The sequence below is a fragment of the Vicia villosa genome, linkage group LG2 (assembly GCF_029867415.1).
Source record: "Vicia villosa cultivar HV-30 ecotype Madison, WI linkage group LG2, Vvil1.0, whole genome shotgun sequence".
NCBI lineage: Eukaryota > Viridiplantae > Streptophyta > Magnoliopsida > Fabales > Fabaceae > Vicia > Vicia villosa.
The window spans coordinates 216,710,538-216,726,688 of record NC_081181.1 but is presented as its reverse complement, the minus strand read 5'-3'; the positions used below and the strand labels follow the sequence as shown (position 1 = coordinate 216,726,688).

The following is a 16,151-nucleotide window of genomic DNA, read 5'->3' as shown; positions in this document are numbered from 1 at the left end:
AGTAAACTTCATTTTTCTGTTAATATTCAATATTTTGATCAGTAACTTCATGTTTCCGCTAATATTTATTATTTTGATCAGTAACTTCGTATTCCCGTTAATATTCCAAATTTGTTCCCGTTAATATTCAATATTTTGATCAGTAACGTCTCATTCCCGTTAATATTAATTATTTTGATCAGTAACTTCGTGTTCCCGTTAATATTGTTGAGAATCAAGTGTGAGTGTGGATAATAGTCCACATTGGAAATGTGTGTGGTGACTTGAGCATATATAAGTAGGAGAACCCACTCACCTATCACCTTAAGGTTTTAGGTGGAGAAGTGGTGTGTCTCCCACAAAGGTGTGTTGCTCAAAGGAATGTCCCGAAAATTAACAATGCTTCCGAACTCGACCATCCCCCAATGTTGCGCTAACAATGGTATCATGAGCCTTTGGTTCGGAAAAAAAAAAGGGACCGGCTAAAACTTGTAGTTGAAAGTCAACGGATACATGTAGTTGAAGAGAATCAACGGATACATGTAGTTGAAGTCAACGGATACAAGTGTATGTGGAAGAGAAGCTTCCACATGAGGGGGAGCATTGTGTAAGACTCACACTTGAGGGGGAGTGTTGAGAATCAAGTGTGAGTGTGGATAATAGTCCCACATTGGAAATGTGTATGGTGACTTGAGCATATATAAGTAGGAGAACCCACTCACCTATCACCTTAAGGTTTTAGGTGGAGAAGTGGTGTGTCTCCCACAAAGGTGTGTTGCTCAAAGGAATGTCCCGGAAATTAATAATGTTCCCGACTCGACCCTCCCCCGATTGTTGCGCTAACAAATATTCATTATTTTGATCAATAACTTCGCGTTCCCGTTAATATTCAAAATTTGTTCCCGTTAATATTCATAATTTTAATGTAAGCAAGGATGATTAGACTAATAAAGGTTGACACGTCTAGTGCATCTATTGCGCACATATACTCAGGGACGGAGCTATTTAATTCAAAGAGTGGTCCCATGCCCCCACCAAAATTGCCACTTTTTAAGTAATAATAATATTAAAGATATATTCTAATATTAAATATAGTAAGAAATAAGAAGAGGTTTTCATAATAGTCCCCACTTAATCAATGAGTATTGAATAATTTAATTTCTCACACTATCATCCCATTACAATTACTCACTATTTTTACTTTCCTTTTTTAAATAATTAATTCTATATAATCAATAAAATAAATATTTTAAATATAATACAAAAAATTGACTCATCTTTTCATATTTCTATTAATTTTTTTTCAAACACAAATAAACTATTTTCATATTCATGTTTCTATCAATAAAAAGTGCTTCCCTCTTATCACTTTCTTCCCAAAAAATTGACTCTTCTTTTCATATTTCTATTAATTTTCTTTTGATTTTTTTCAAACACAAATAAACTATTTTTATATTTCTGTTATTTACCCATTTACATTTCTATTTCATTACAAAAAAACATGTAGTTATGTTCGTCTTATGCCTCTAGTTTGATTTTATGTTTAATAAATATTTTTGTGTTCATTTTACTAACCATTTTGTGATATATAATTTTAATTGAAATTCAATTTAGATTTAATTTAAACTTTTATTAAAATTTACATCAATTTATTTTTTGTCATATTTTATGATTTTTTTTTGGTGCAAATAACAAAAGAATTGCAGGCCCATTTCATTTGTGATTCAATTGATCCATTGTTCATTTCATTTCAAAACCATTTTCATCCAAATTCAAATTTCTATTTCATTTTAAATTCACATTAAATTACAAATCTCTAACAGAATTATAACAACTACAATCCTCACCATTTGTTACAAATTAATGAAAGGTCTACAATTGATACAAAGAAGCTCACACAGATTGCTAAGAATATCCCATCCAAACTCACTTAACTCTAACAGACTTTCCTTCTCTGTTTTGCCCTCAATTTTCAGATTTTCCCCCTATATAATAACAACATCTCCCAACAGAAAAAAGGAGGAAGGAAACACTGTTATGCTGCCAAAATCAATTCACAAAAAAACTTCCTCCATGTAAATTCTTCCTCACTTCATTGCTCAATCTTCAACATAAACCAATTGAAACCAATTCATACCTTTAATTCACCATCTGCGATTCAGCCACTTGTAGATCACTCAACTTCACCTATCCATTGCAATTGGTTCACATCATCAACCAAGCAAACTCAAAACAGATCCACGGTCCAAAACCTCTACACCTTCAAATCTCCATCGAACCAATTGCATCCTGCAACTTCTTATCCACTTTCATCACAGATCAACTCATCACTTCACAATCCAAACATCCACGTAACGCCGACGTATTCTCCATCACGCAACATCATCAAACCATCATTGAACCACACCGCTTCAACCAGCTTTGCTTTACAACATCTCATCACCGCGCACAGCAACCTTCAACATTCGTCACATATCCAACACCCTACATCAACATCATAGCAATGTTCAGCAACAACTTTAGGTGATACAAGCCTACAACAATTATATGAACTGCAAATTGTCCCTCTTTTTTGGTGTTGTGGGGTAGGTTTATCATATACAATAAACTCTGCTTGCCTCATTCATGTTTAAACAATAATATAAATCACTATAAGTTGTAGTTCACTAATACAACATCGTAGGAGTCTATGGTTAGAACGATTAAAACCCGTGGTCCTGTAGTAGGAAGCTGATCAAGGTAAGAAGTGGGTGTATACTGATTTGAAGTTGAAGGTATTGCCATGAGTCTGTGCAGCTGTTGTATAGACCGAAAATAAGGAACTTGTGATTTTGATAATGGTCCCAACCTACTTCCACCTTAAATTAAACAATCATCAACCTTCAACCCCGTTACATCCAGCCGACAAGGACAAAAAGTTGAAACTCTGCAGAGTACAAAATATAATACAATCATCAGAGAGCATAATGATGAGGGGACAAGGAGAGACATCATTACCAAAAGTATTCATAAGCTAACTTGCAATTGGGGAACATATATTTCAGGTGTCGGAGATGCCTGAGACAGAGATATGGCAAGAAAATGGCATTGCTGCTGAAGAACACCATTTTTATTTTCTGGGAAATTCTTCAAACTGGTTGATTGATTTGTTTCGGCAGCAAAAAGTGTTTTCATTTCTCGTCCTATTTGAGTTCTGTGCTTCGGTTAGAACTCCGCATTTTCATCCTTGGTGTTGTACTCTGATTGGATCACACTCGTAAAGCTCAGGTTCTTTGGCAGACTGTTGTCTTGGTAGTTCTAAACTCCAGATGAGTTGACTGATGTGAACATGACCTGCACAACTCTTCCATGACTTTTTATGAACGACAGTTTTGGAAATCTGCATCATCATTATTTATTGAAAACAACCAATAGGTATATAATAGTGCACTGGTGTAGGTGTTCTTGCACGCTTTCTTGTTGATTGAAACAATCCAGGAGTTCAATCAGCAGTGCTTCAATGATATAAAACACATATCAACAAAATACTAATGAAAGCAAGTAAACTCTTGTGAATACTGAGGTTGTAAGGTTGATGGTCAATAAAGTTGCTATATTTTGTTAATGATCAAAATATTCATATGTAAGTTCAGAAGGGTACTGCAAGACCGAGGAAAGAAATTTCATCAAGCATATGTCCTCAATTTTTTAAGGACAAAGAATCTGTAAATCAATAGCGGCGTATCCATGCTGCAAATATAATCACAATCCTAGAATCCAGACGAGAGTAAATTCCATAGAATAAAATGACATAAAAATTGGCAATGTATAGAATAAGTAGTTAAATGATACTCACATCATTGATAATAACAGCATGATGTATCAAGCTCTGGCAAACTTGATCGACACATGCACGTGTTTTTCGACATGCAGAAATCACTCTTTGGAGTTCATGCTTGAGTGCTACTGAAAATGTAAGAAGGGTTTTTCTGTCCTGTGGCGTAGAGAGTACAAATTCAAGAAGGGTTTTTCTGATTGTAGACGGCCTTTGTGCTGCACCACTCTCCCGGAATAGCGCCGCTATCGATAACTCTGAGACAAATTAGGAACCAAGCTAATTATTTCTCAGCTGGGAGTGGTTTAAACCTTGCAAGACAACGGTGAAGTATAGCTAACCCAACCACGCCTTCGGCAACATCCGTCAAGAAACTGTACAATGCTTGTCCTCTGTATGAAAGGGTTTCCTTCCTAAAACCTACTGTGTAAGCTAAAAAAGGAACTATGCAAGAACCTACCAACCAGAATAAGGCAATCCAGAGGAGCATAACATGCAAAACACAAGTTAGTTTGCTTCCTAACATTGTGATTTCATATTAAAAATCAACTATGTTTGGAAATGGAATAGGAAGATAACTGTAATTATGACATCAATAACCCTTCAAAATCAATCATACAACAGAGCCACATAGAATTAAAGAAAATTAGAATCGAATTATGGTGTTCTTCCAACGATCTTAAGCGTTGACATCAGCGCTGAAATCACAGATGATTTAAAGAGACAATAAAGCAATGGCCACAAAAAGGAGAAAAAGGCTATCTGCTCCTAGATACTTCTGCAATGAAAATCATTATAGATTGTAAATTTCAAAAGAAATCAGACAACATTAAACATAATTATATTAGTCAAGTAGATTTTAAGTTTTGCTTTTAGCCTATCTTTTACCTGGATGTCGCCGTGACTGCAGAGTTAACACCTACGACAGGACTCCTTATGACCACTACCATAAGACTCTTGATCTACATATTGGTAGCAAGATGAATCTGAGTCTGACAGTATCAAATCTTACATATCATCATTCAGTAATTTTGAACTCTTGCTGAATTTCCACTGAATCTAACCGTGCAACCCAACTCGACGACCTACAATAACACGTTCAATAAAAAATCCTTTTAAATCGGGACACTTTACCATAACACAACCCATTAAAAAAATAGGAGCTCAAAAATAAATATAATCATTCAGTCAACCAAAGCCTAGTTTTTTATGGAAGCAAATCCTATACTCACCTAATAGTTGGCACACTGACCAGCTCTCCATCTTTCTCTAGAAGTACAATATAGAAACCCCGGAAATTCATTCGATTAAGTTTTGAACTGAAAAATTCACTTGTACAGACATCATCAGATACATGACAAGGGGTAAAACGATAATTAACATAATTTAGAGACAAATACCATGGCCAAGGACAACAAAAATCTGTCAGTAAATGGTATAAATTTATAAAGGCCAAAATCCTCCACATCCATTGAATATTTTTAAATGCAAGTTTCCTATAAGAACTGTGATATTTTAAATGACACTCTCCTATCACAACTATGAAGTTTTTCCAATTGAACATCTTAGCAAAGGTGAGAATAGCAGATGTAGTATCGGAAGACTGCAATTAATAAATATATTACTATGAATAATAGGTTTATATCACTATCAATAACACAAATATACAAATGTATTCTACTAAAACACCGTGAACATATTTTCATGGATAAGAATCACTGACCATCGGCTGAATATAACATCTTCCACCAGATCTCTGCCAGAGGAGGGTTCCTTTAGGGGCTCAAAACATTCATGCTTCACAGAAAGAGCAACAATGAGTCTGCTGTAACTTTCTGCCAATAATCCACTTTTAGTACTATCAATATCACAACTCTCAAAGTCAATACACTTCACCCCTACCAAACTGAAATATTGCTTGCATTTGTAGTATATTGGAACAGCCTTCGTGACTTGATCATAAACCTTCATAACTTGCTTTTCTAGTTCATAATCCTCCTCCAGTTTAGCATATTGCAGATAGAGAGGCTTCACTTGATCAGTCGGAGCCTGTTTAGTCAAGCATGACAGAAAAAACAGATTAGAAAGCTATGTTGTCAAGAAAAATAAAATGGTGAGAAGAAATAGAAAGGAAGTAACTCACCTGATCGGATCAGATTAAAATAGATGAGGAATACCAATTCAACTTTGCATTTTCATTTATACTACTATAATAACAATATAATAGTGTATATAAAAACATTAATCCAGTCCTTTGAAAGTGCAAAGTTGAGAAAGAGAAAATCTAGATTACAATAATTATACATCCTTTGAACTATACTGACCTGTTGGAAACAGTAAGCAAAAATAAATAGATTAGTTCGAAACATAATGAACCAAAGAAGAGAGAGACCTTACTAGAGCATACAGGAAGTGTAACCTAGTAGAATGAAGACCAGAATTAGACAGGTTTATTAAAATCTAGTCATCTGCTGTAGCATTTGAGAATCAGGCGAATGAGAAAGCAACTGGTATGAATTCAAGGGTTTTATTAGATGATTGGAAACTACAGGGTTAGGATGTCCCTGTCTACTGATATCTTTTGAATTGTTAATAGTTGGTTGGGGGTGTGAAGACGATTCCATCAACGTGCGAACCTGATTGTAGAATAGTTAGCAAAAACGGAAAGAACATGTCAGTTATATTACTGTCCAATGGAAGAATACAGATCAATCAAACAAATTAATTCTTCAAACTTACCGCATCTAGCCGCCTTTTGTTAGGGTCACTGGAGAGCTGCAAGTTTAAATCACATCACAAGTCAAAAATATTATAAATATCCAGTTGCTAAAGTTGTGACGTCGCATCCTAAATGTATAAGAAGCCCCTTTGTGGCTGACATGCTCACCCTGCATTACAAGTTTGACCTATATCATTGAAGAGAGGTCGACGCTTAATGATGGTTTGGCTAAACAACGCAAATAAGTGACATAGTAACAAATTTCTGAACTGAAAGTATGGAAATGAAGTTGTTACTGACCCATTATGATCCATGACGAGAATTTTGAGACCGCCAATGTTTGTAGATCCATGATTTACCAGAGCTTTCGGCGGTATGTAACTGTAAGGTAGTTTAAATTCATTTGAAGCGTCATGGATTCCAAGTTTTACAATAAAATTAACTGTACATCCTTTACCAATACCCTCACTTTCGATCCAAAAACGGCCTTCCATGTGATTCACAAACCTGCTGCCAATTTCAAAATAATGTACATAATCAATAGAAAATCACAAAGAAGGATTTTGAAGAGAGGAAATTCCAATTTTGTAATGATATAACAATAAATATGTTTCACATCTAGGTTTAAGGTGATAACCATACAAGAATATATATTACCTTCTACAAATTGCAAGGCCATGCCCATTTCGAACAGGATTTCTTGTCGCTAATTGGTTTTGCGCAAACTTAGTGAATAGCTTGGGATATCTTGTGGATTGACTCCTAATCCTGAATTTTTTTTACCTATAATACGGTGAAAAAAAATCATATTCCACCTATGAAATCAAAATAGACAAAAAACGATTTTCACGACCCAACAAACCATAAACAGAAACACAGCATGAGAATAACAAAGCAAATTACTACTATCTCGACTTAAGATCATCTCAAAATGCTACCTGTTGTTAGATACAACCTTCCTTCCATTTGTGATGCACTCGAATAAAAACCTTCCACAGTTCTTTGGTATAGTTGATGTCGCAGAGTTTCGCCACCGGTCTGGCCATAATTTCGTAGCAGTTGGCACAACCCTGTGAAACATGTTATAAATGTCACAGTGGGTAGCATTATTGACGGTGGATCAGTTGAAATTTTTCATTTGCATAATTGCTGCATGTGAAAGTTGGAGTGATGGACTATTAATTGCTGCATGTTAGAAATAGATGAACATTTGAGAAGTCAAAAGAGTGGTGACGTGGATACGCCAGGTTAAAAGTTGAAGAGGAGAATTTCTTGCTATCATGAAGTCACATGTGGCAGTTAGAGGAGTTGTTAAAAAAATATATACTTTTTTATATTATAGATATTTGGATCATAAAAAAAATTCATAAAAATAATTTCTTTAGAACTATTACCATAAATATTTTTGTAGAAAATGTATAAATAGATCTCTAATTTAATCATACAATAGAAAATAGCAAGATGAGAACTTTGGCAACTTTGCCAAGTGTCATCTTTCTAGGTGCCATGCTATTTTCAGAGTTTCCATTTTAAGCAAATTTCCTATTTTTGTTTTAATTACTTAATTTTATTTTTTATTTATTTTATTTCCACAAAACATTTAATGTAAATGTAAATTAGGATACAATACCCTATTCCCTATTTTGTTGAGTTTTTCAATGCACAGGTCGTTTCATATACATTTCTCATTTCCCAATTTATTTATTCTATTTATCATTTTATTGTATTATTTTATTTACTTATTATTTTATTTGCTCATTATCATTTTTCATTATTGGGAATCTGAAACATCTTACTTTTCCTCTTCATACGCAAAATGCCTTTCTCATATACCCATTCAAATCTCATCTCATTCTTCAAATCAACATCACACGTAGCAGTTAATATTCCCAAGTTCCAATTCATCATTCATGGAGCAGCCATCATCATTCATCGATTTTCCTTCAAATTTATTTTTTTCTCATGATTTGGATCTTCTTCCCAGGTAAACAAACCTTTCCGTTGGTGTTTATGATTTTTTTGAATTTCAACCTAATTCAGTGTATAAATACGTAACCATTGATAAGGATTTGTCACATATTTGTTTCTGTTTTGGCGATTTTCATTCCTCTTCATTGCTCCTCTTACATTTTTTCATCTTTCTAATATCCTTTTCAATCTTCCCCTTTCGGTATAAACCCTTTTGTTCAGATTTGATTTTTTATAACCCTTTTATATTTTACTGTTAGTTACATGACAAAGATGTGATTTTTATTGGTTTTTGTAGTTGTGGTGTTTACTAATTATTGAATCTTTCTTCCTCTTCTTTTACTGATTATTGTTTTTCATGGTTGCTTCCGTATGCTTGAGATTAATTTGAATTCATGTTTCAATTAGGGTGGTGTTAAAGGGAAGTTTGATGAGGCGTTGAAGTAGGTGCATGAAATAGAGAAACAAGGACTGATATATGATCAGTAGACACAATCTTGATATGCTGGCAATCTATGATTCAGATTTTTATAAGTGCGTGAGATAGAGAAATGGGTTCGGATAAGCTTGCCAGCATCTAAGAAGGAATTAAGTGATACACAATCCTGATGTGGTGAACATTAACAGGCCTGCATTGGATCAAGCTGTTGTAGTGTTGACACATATACGAAAAAAGTAATTTTGTTGTATATTTCAGAATTTCCTTTTTTATGTTTATAACTGAATTCTGTATGTTAATTTGTGACACACATGAGTTTGTATCCCTGCAGCTTCTTCAAGAGGTAGGCTCATATGTTGGTGAAGTTGTCAAAGTTATCGGCAAAATCAAAGCATTGGTCAACGTCAGCTAATTTTCTGTTCTAATTTGGATCAGAACAATTTACCTCACACTTCGCTGCTATATATCAATCTATCTTTATAATCTGCTGAATGTGGTGAACATTAACAAGCATGCATTGGATCAAGCAGTTATAATGTTGACGCATATACGAAAAGGTAATTATGTTTCTATATTCTCTACAGCTTCCATTTTAATATCAGCTCATTGAAAACAATTGGTTTACTCATTAAAAACGATTGATAAAGGTTTCTATCATGTTCATCCTCAAAGGTTAGGGCATTTTGTTAGGTTTTCTCTTTTCTGCTGTCTTTTCTTCATTGTGTTTCTGCTATGTTATGCGTTTTTCTTTCTGTTATGTTTATTGAATTTGGTCTATGTGTCCTTTATATGATTTTCATCGTTTTTCCATTTAAATTGGTCCTAGTAATTGATTCAAAAATTAATAAGAAAATTAATGATTGATTCAAAAAAAAACTTGGTTTTTCCTTTTATGGTAAGTTGAATGCATTAGTATTTGATTTTGTGATATAGTTGATTGTTATTGATATGCTGACATTATAAAACTTATTTCATTAAATGCATATATATTTCTAACAAATTTGTTTCACTAAATGCTGATATGGATATTTTGTAGGTGATTTGTTCAACCCGTGTGTATAATGACGTTTGATGTTGAATCTCTCTTCAAGAATGCAACAGATATTCTTTCGAGTTCAACCAATTGTATGTATATTATCATTCATTTATTTTGAATTTTACTTATGCACTTTTTAATTAGTTGATTATTACAGGAATATCATTCAAGTCTGGGAACAATTAGACAACATCTAATTATGTTCAACTAGCTTCTACAATTATTTGGGTTCATATCATTTACCTCAAACTACTGTAGGATGACGGATTAGATGCAAAGGCTAATAATGATAAGGCTTATTGGATATGAGAATTGTCTATGGCAGGGATACATAGTCCTTAATAGGCCATGAGAATTGTATATGAGTGCATGTCATTTAGTTTCTAATGTTATTTATGAATATTCTTGATTTTAGGAATTTTTTTAATTTGATTTGAAAATATAATAGGAATCCCTTAAGAAGATTGCTTCTACTTTGATGAATGTTTCTCCCGACAATAAAAACAAGTTCCTGAAACTGATACAGCTTTTGGATGGGTTCTTGAAATGTAATTTTCTTTCTCTTCTCTTATTATTTTTAACCTTTCATAGCCTCACAACAATTTGATTGACTTTTTAGGCTATTTTGAATCATTGGTTTAGGTATGCTTATGTCATTTCTTCTGCTCTTCATAATATTTTAAGGACTTTATGATTCAGGTTCAATAAGGTTCTCTTTTTAGTTTTTTTTTACTGTCGTGTGTGTTATTAACATTTTGATGTGCTGAGAAACTGTCATACTTCAGTCTCATATCAAACATGATTTGAGAAGAATATTGCACAACTATGTGATATGAGACTCAAGATTTTTCAGTGGTTCTATAATCTGTATTTTTGGTGTAGTTCCATTTAAAGGATTTGGTTGTTATAGGAGTTATTTAAACAATTATCACATTTGATTTCGTTTCCTTTTAGTTTTTTTTATTAAAAACAGTCCTAATTGTTAGTTAATATCAACAGTTTGATTTGGTTCTCAAAGAATCAGTTCATTTTAAAAGCAACTGGCTCACTGAAAAGATCCACATGAAGTGACATTATGTCTGAAATATATTACTTGTGCAAAATCTTATACATATATGTTTATAACTATCGCTTGGTTTTATATCAAAACTAATTAATGTCCTGTGTCGATGGTTTTCAGAACATTGCAAAGGATAGTGACATCCGAGAAAACTTCAAAAGGCAATGTCAAATATAAGATGTATACTTCTAATGATTCAGGAATACTTTAAAGGTGGACTTTGCAATGTCTGGTAGCTGCAAATTTGCTTCAGTGTATATTTTTTTAGCATCTGCAAATTTAGTTACTTATTGTGAAACGATAAAGCTAGCTTATATATGAAATGAAATTGAACTACTTTTTATTTCAATTAGCGGCAGTGAAAATATGATAAAGTATTGTATTTAAATAGAATAAGTTAAACGGTTTGTTGTAGATTTTTTTTTTAATACATTTGTATGTGGCAGTTATTGAATTAGTAATTAATTAAGGAATGAATTTTTGTTTTTTAATTATGGAATGAATTGATATCATGCTATTACAATTTTCATGTAGTGACATCTTTCAAAATTAGTAGTTACTTCTTTACCAAAATTGTTTTTATCTATTTCCTTTCCCTTCTCCATGTTATTATTTATTTTGAAATAAATCAGTCTCTTTAAGAATGGATTTTTTTTACAATTTTCTGCAATTTAACTTTAATTAAAATAAATTTATTTTGTTCATTTGGTTATTTGATTTTTATCAAAACCATGTAATTTAGTCTTTCAATTTAACAAATAATTTGTCATTTATACAATTTCATTCTACGTTAATTTTTTTGTTTGTTTTTAAATAAATGTGTGTTAAGTTTGATAGATTAATTTCTTTGATATAATTTTTTATATATTAATAATCTCAATTAGTTATCATGTTAATATAAAATATAATAATAAAAATATACTAATAGTGATAGTGGAAATAATTCATCACTTACACAAATTTATTCTATTTTAATTTTTTTTCCAACATGCTTATTGTCTCAAGTTCTTTGATATGATATTATTTATATCAATCATTGATGTTACTCAATTCCAATGACATTTTAGTTTAAAAGGAAAATCATTAAATTGGTATATTTTCTCATTCACACTATTCATATTTAACATTTTAGTTTAAAAGGAAAATCATTAAATTGGTATATTTTCTCATTCACACTATTCATATTTATTTATCCCAATAAATATATATATATATATATATATATATATATATATATATATATATATATATATATATATATATATATATATATATATATATATATATATATATATATATATATATTTATTGTTGCCTATAATTTTAACCCTTGGAATAATCCAAACATTGTTGTAAAGAGAGTGTATATTTTAGATAATTATTATAAGATAAGAGAGTGTATATTTTATCTCTATTAGAATTAATTGCCTTATTTGTAAAAAAATTAAAACAAATTATTTATTATTTATGATATATTTTATTTTAATTTAGACATATGCAAATCAAATAAAATAGAATATATTTTTTAAAATTGTGCTATTATACTATAAAATAAATATATTATTTATAAAAGACCTAAATAATGCAATGAGTTTAAGTTATAAACTAAAAACAAATTAATATTTTATGTTGTATTTAATATGATGAGGAAAAAAACAATACCATAGATTTATAAATGGTGAAAATAAATTTGAAGATGATAATATCATTTTTGATTTAGCCAATTAAGTATGATTTATTTTATTAATTTATGAAAAAAAACATGAGACAATTATAATAGTTGAATTCACATATTTTTCCTGTCTACCAGTATTTTGTTTGCTTTTCATATTTTATTTTTTCTAAAATGTAACTCAGTGTGTCTCCATTTTTAAAAAATAGAAACATACAAGTAATATCACTATTGCATACACCAATTATCTAGGTTGATTAGTATAATTGTCGCATACACTGATTAATTAGGTTGATTAAGGTATTTTTTATAGAGACAATAGTAAATATTAACAAACAATAATACTAATAATTCTACTGCTTGATAATATAATAGTTATAGACAAAAAAAATAAAAACTAAAATAAAAATAGAAAATGATTAGAATTTAATAAAATAAAAAATGTTTGATTTGGTCTTTATTTTTTAAGCTAAATAAATATGATGATATCTTAATTAAAAATTGATGTCATGGAGCGTTCTCTTTTCTTTTTTTTAGATTTAATTTTTTTGTTTTTTAGTTTTATTTTAATTTGATTTTTATTTAGTAGGGGATATTCATTAATTAAATAATAATTAGTCAAAATAATGGAGGCTTTTGTTCCTTTTTTTGTTAAGTTTGTTTTTTATTATTTTGAAATAAAATAAAAATTAAATCAATTTTAAATTATTTGTTGTTTTTACTAAATAAAATTTAGTTTAAATTTTTTTTAAGGAATGAGGCGCTCCTTCCCCTTTTGAAGGATAATTTTTATTTTATTTTATTTATTTGTTATTCATTTAATTTAATTTTTTTAATAAATTTTAATTATTAATTAATAAATAAACCATAATAGCTTTGGATTTTATATTTTATTTTCTTTTTTAAAAAATTAATAATTAAATAATAATTAAACTATTTAGAATCCTGAGCGCCTCTTTCCGTTTTGTCCCGTGCCTCGCACGGGTATAAATACTAGTATATAGTAAAATAACCTGAATGGAAAGAATGTATTGATTAATGAAATCAAAAAGATAGGACACAAAGAAATTTCATTCTATTTAATACAATATAAATGTTGGTTGTTATGAAACAAAAAAAAATTAAAAAAATTATTTTATTAACCTGATTGGAATATTTATTATTAACACACATTTATCTTAAAAAAATTAATAATAAAATACATAAAAATAGATATTTAATCACATTAATTGGAACGTAATAAAACTAAAAATAAATATTAATAATATGAATTGAGAATAGGATATTAATAATATTAAATAAGTATTATATAATTATGGCCAAGAAATGTATATAAAAATATACAAATTGAGAAGAAAAAAATGTTTCAATAATGATTGTCATATGAATAGTAATTTAATTTATGAAGTTGTAATAATGATCAGGATAGATAGTAAATAAATATAGTTTAACAAATTAAGTAAATAAATATAGTTTAACAAATTAAGTAGCGTCGACTCGTCAAAAATGTGTATTTTAGTAGAAAAATAAAAAAAATAATTAAATAGTGATCTACCCGTGCGTTCTCAAAGGTAGCACAATGTCGTTATAAATAGTAAATAAATATAATAAAATAATGGCTAAAAATATATATAAAAAGAATAACAGATTTGTGTTTTTATAAGAAATTTGTGTATTCACCAATCACAATTATCTTATATTTTTAATAATTGTCTCATTATTGATTATATTTTAATAATAATGTAATTAGAGTTATTATATTATACGGAGTGTATTTGTTCATAAAGAAGATAACAAATGAATAAAATTTATTGATACAATTGATGTATATTATTTTTTAACATCAAAATCAGAATTAATGTATATTATTAATATAATTAATGTATATTATTTTTCAACCAATTTCGAATTAAGTGTGCATCAAAAGAAAAATCATTTTTAAAAAATAATTTTTTTTGAACATTAATGGAAAGTCACGTATAATATTAAATAAATATTTACTTTTATTTATTAGATTTGAAATAAAAATAAGTCATATTAAATTAGAAATAGCTAAGTATTTTTCTTTTGTATCATGTCATCCTATATGATATGATTTTTCTATCCGTGATACTTTTAAATAAATTCATAAAAGATCATTTTTAATTGACCAAACTATTTTTATAAGTGTTAACTAGTAAGATACCGTGCTCCCGCACGGGTGAATTTTTTTTAATATTGACAAAATAATTTTTTTTGGATATACATATGAAAAATATATTTTTATTGAAAAGTACGATGAAAAATTATGAAATCAAAATATTACAATAAATAATATGATTATACAAAATATAATGGTAAAGTTGACAAAGAATGCATTTAGATATACATGTGAATTTAAATTCAATTACACAATTATAAAATTAAGAATTATTATATAAACTCAAATTCTATTAAATAATTAAAAATAAACTTGTGACGTTTGGAACTAAGAATTTTGTCATTTGAAAGTAAGAAACTTAGTTGTAATAAAAAAATTGACATTTGAAAATAAAAATTTTGTCTTCAAATAAAGATAATAATTTGATAGTGACCCGTAAGATAAAAAGTTAATTATGTGAATGATAACTTTTAATGCAAACTAGATTTATAGCCCGTGCGTTGCACGGGTTTTATTAAAAAATTTATCTTAATAATTTATATATATATATATTATATCATATGTTTAAATGTATTTTAAAATTATATAAAATATAAATAAAATTCTAAAAAATGAGAATCCCTTATAAATTATATCTATATATAATTTTAATTATATTTTTTAAATTATATTTTTTTTCATTTTTACGTGAATAATGCAATATTATAAAAACTTTATATTAAATTATATGTGGATAATATTTATGATTAATCATTAAATTCATAATACATATAAGAGTAGATCAATCTAAATTTAAATTATTCTTTAGTGTTTAGTCTATACTTACAAAATCTAAGAAATTATTTTTATTCAATGTGAAGTCCGAAAAAAAATTTCAATCATAGAAAGCCAAAATGTATAATATAAATATGTAAAATTCCTTCATCAAGTACCTATTTATATTTATATGTACAATAATATTTGTTATTAATTATTCTTATAGTAATTTGAGTGTTGAAGTAGTTATTAATTATAAGAATGTATATATTTATAAATTGGTGCAATAAAGAATAAATATTATTATCGGTATAAAATTGATTAAGTTTCACACCTTTCTTTAAGATATTTAAATATTTTTTCACTGTAAGAATTAAAAACCTAAATTTGTAAATCATTTAAAATTTTCTTACAATTTATCCATTAACTTCAATCTTACCAAATGATAAAATATGTTAAAAAAATTTGAAGATGAACTATCACAATAATAATGATAAAATATTAAAATAATTGATACATAGATTAAGTTGAGTCAATGACATGCAACATAAATAAAGGATCATTAGCC

General features: G+C 29.0%; 2 long non-coding RNA genes across 20 annotated transcripts; one reads left to right on the top strand and one right to left on the bottom strand.

Moving 5' to 3' along the window:
- Positions 1-1,738: 1,738 nt before the first annotated feature.
- Positions 1,739-7,679, bottom strand: LOC131653889 (uncharacterized). 17 transcript variants are annotated; one of them, XR_009299165.1, is made up of 8 exons: positions 7,451-7,679; positions 7,170-7,295; positions 6,813-7,022; positions 6,533-6,681; positions 5,696-6,429; positions 5,517-5,590; positions 5,026-5,112; positions 1,739-4,878 (listed from the first exon to the last, which is right to left on the bottom strand). It is a non-coding gene; the product is annotated as an uncharacterized LOC131653889 (long non-coding RNA). The 17 variants fall into 17 exon arrangements; XR_009299159.1 differs by having other exon boundaries at positions 5,026-6,429; positions 6,533-6,568; positions 6,681-6,699; XR_009299162.1 differs by having other exon boundaries at positions 1,739-2,463; positions 2,738-4,878; positions 5,026-6,429.
- A 614-nt stretch (positions 7,680-8,293) lies between these two features.
- Positions 8,294-11,308, top strand: LOC131648248 (uncharacterized). 3 transcript variants are annotated; one of them, XR_009298080.1, is made up of 6 exons: positions 8,294-8,496; positions 8,889-9,155; positions 9,251-9,476; positions 9,956-10,044; positions 10,113-10,503; positions 11,136-11,302. It is a non-coding gene; the product is annotated as an uncharacterized LOC131648248 (long non-coding RNA). The 3 variants fall into 3 exon arrangements; XR_009298081.1 differs by having other exon boundaries at positions 10,404-11,308; XR_009298079.1 differs by having other exon boundaries at positions 10,113-11,307.
- Positions 11,309-16,151: the final 4,843 nt, after the last annotated feature.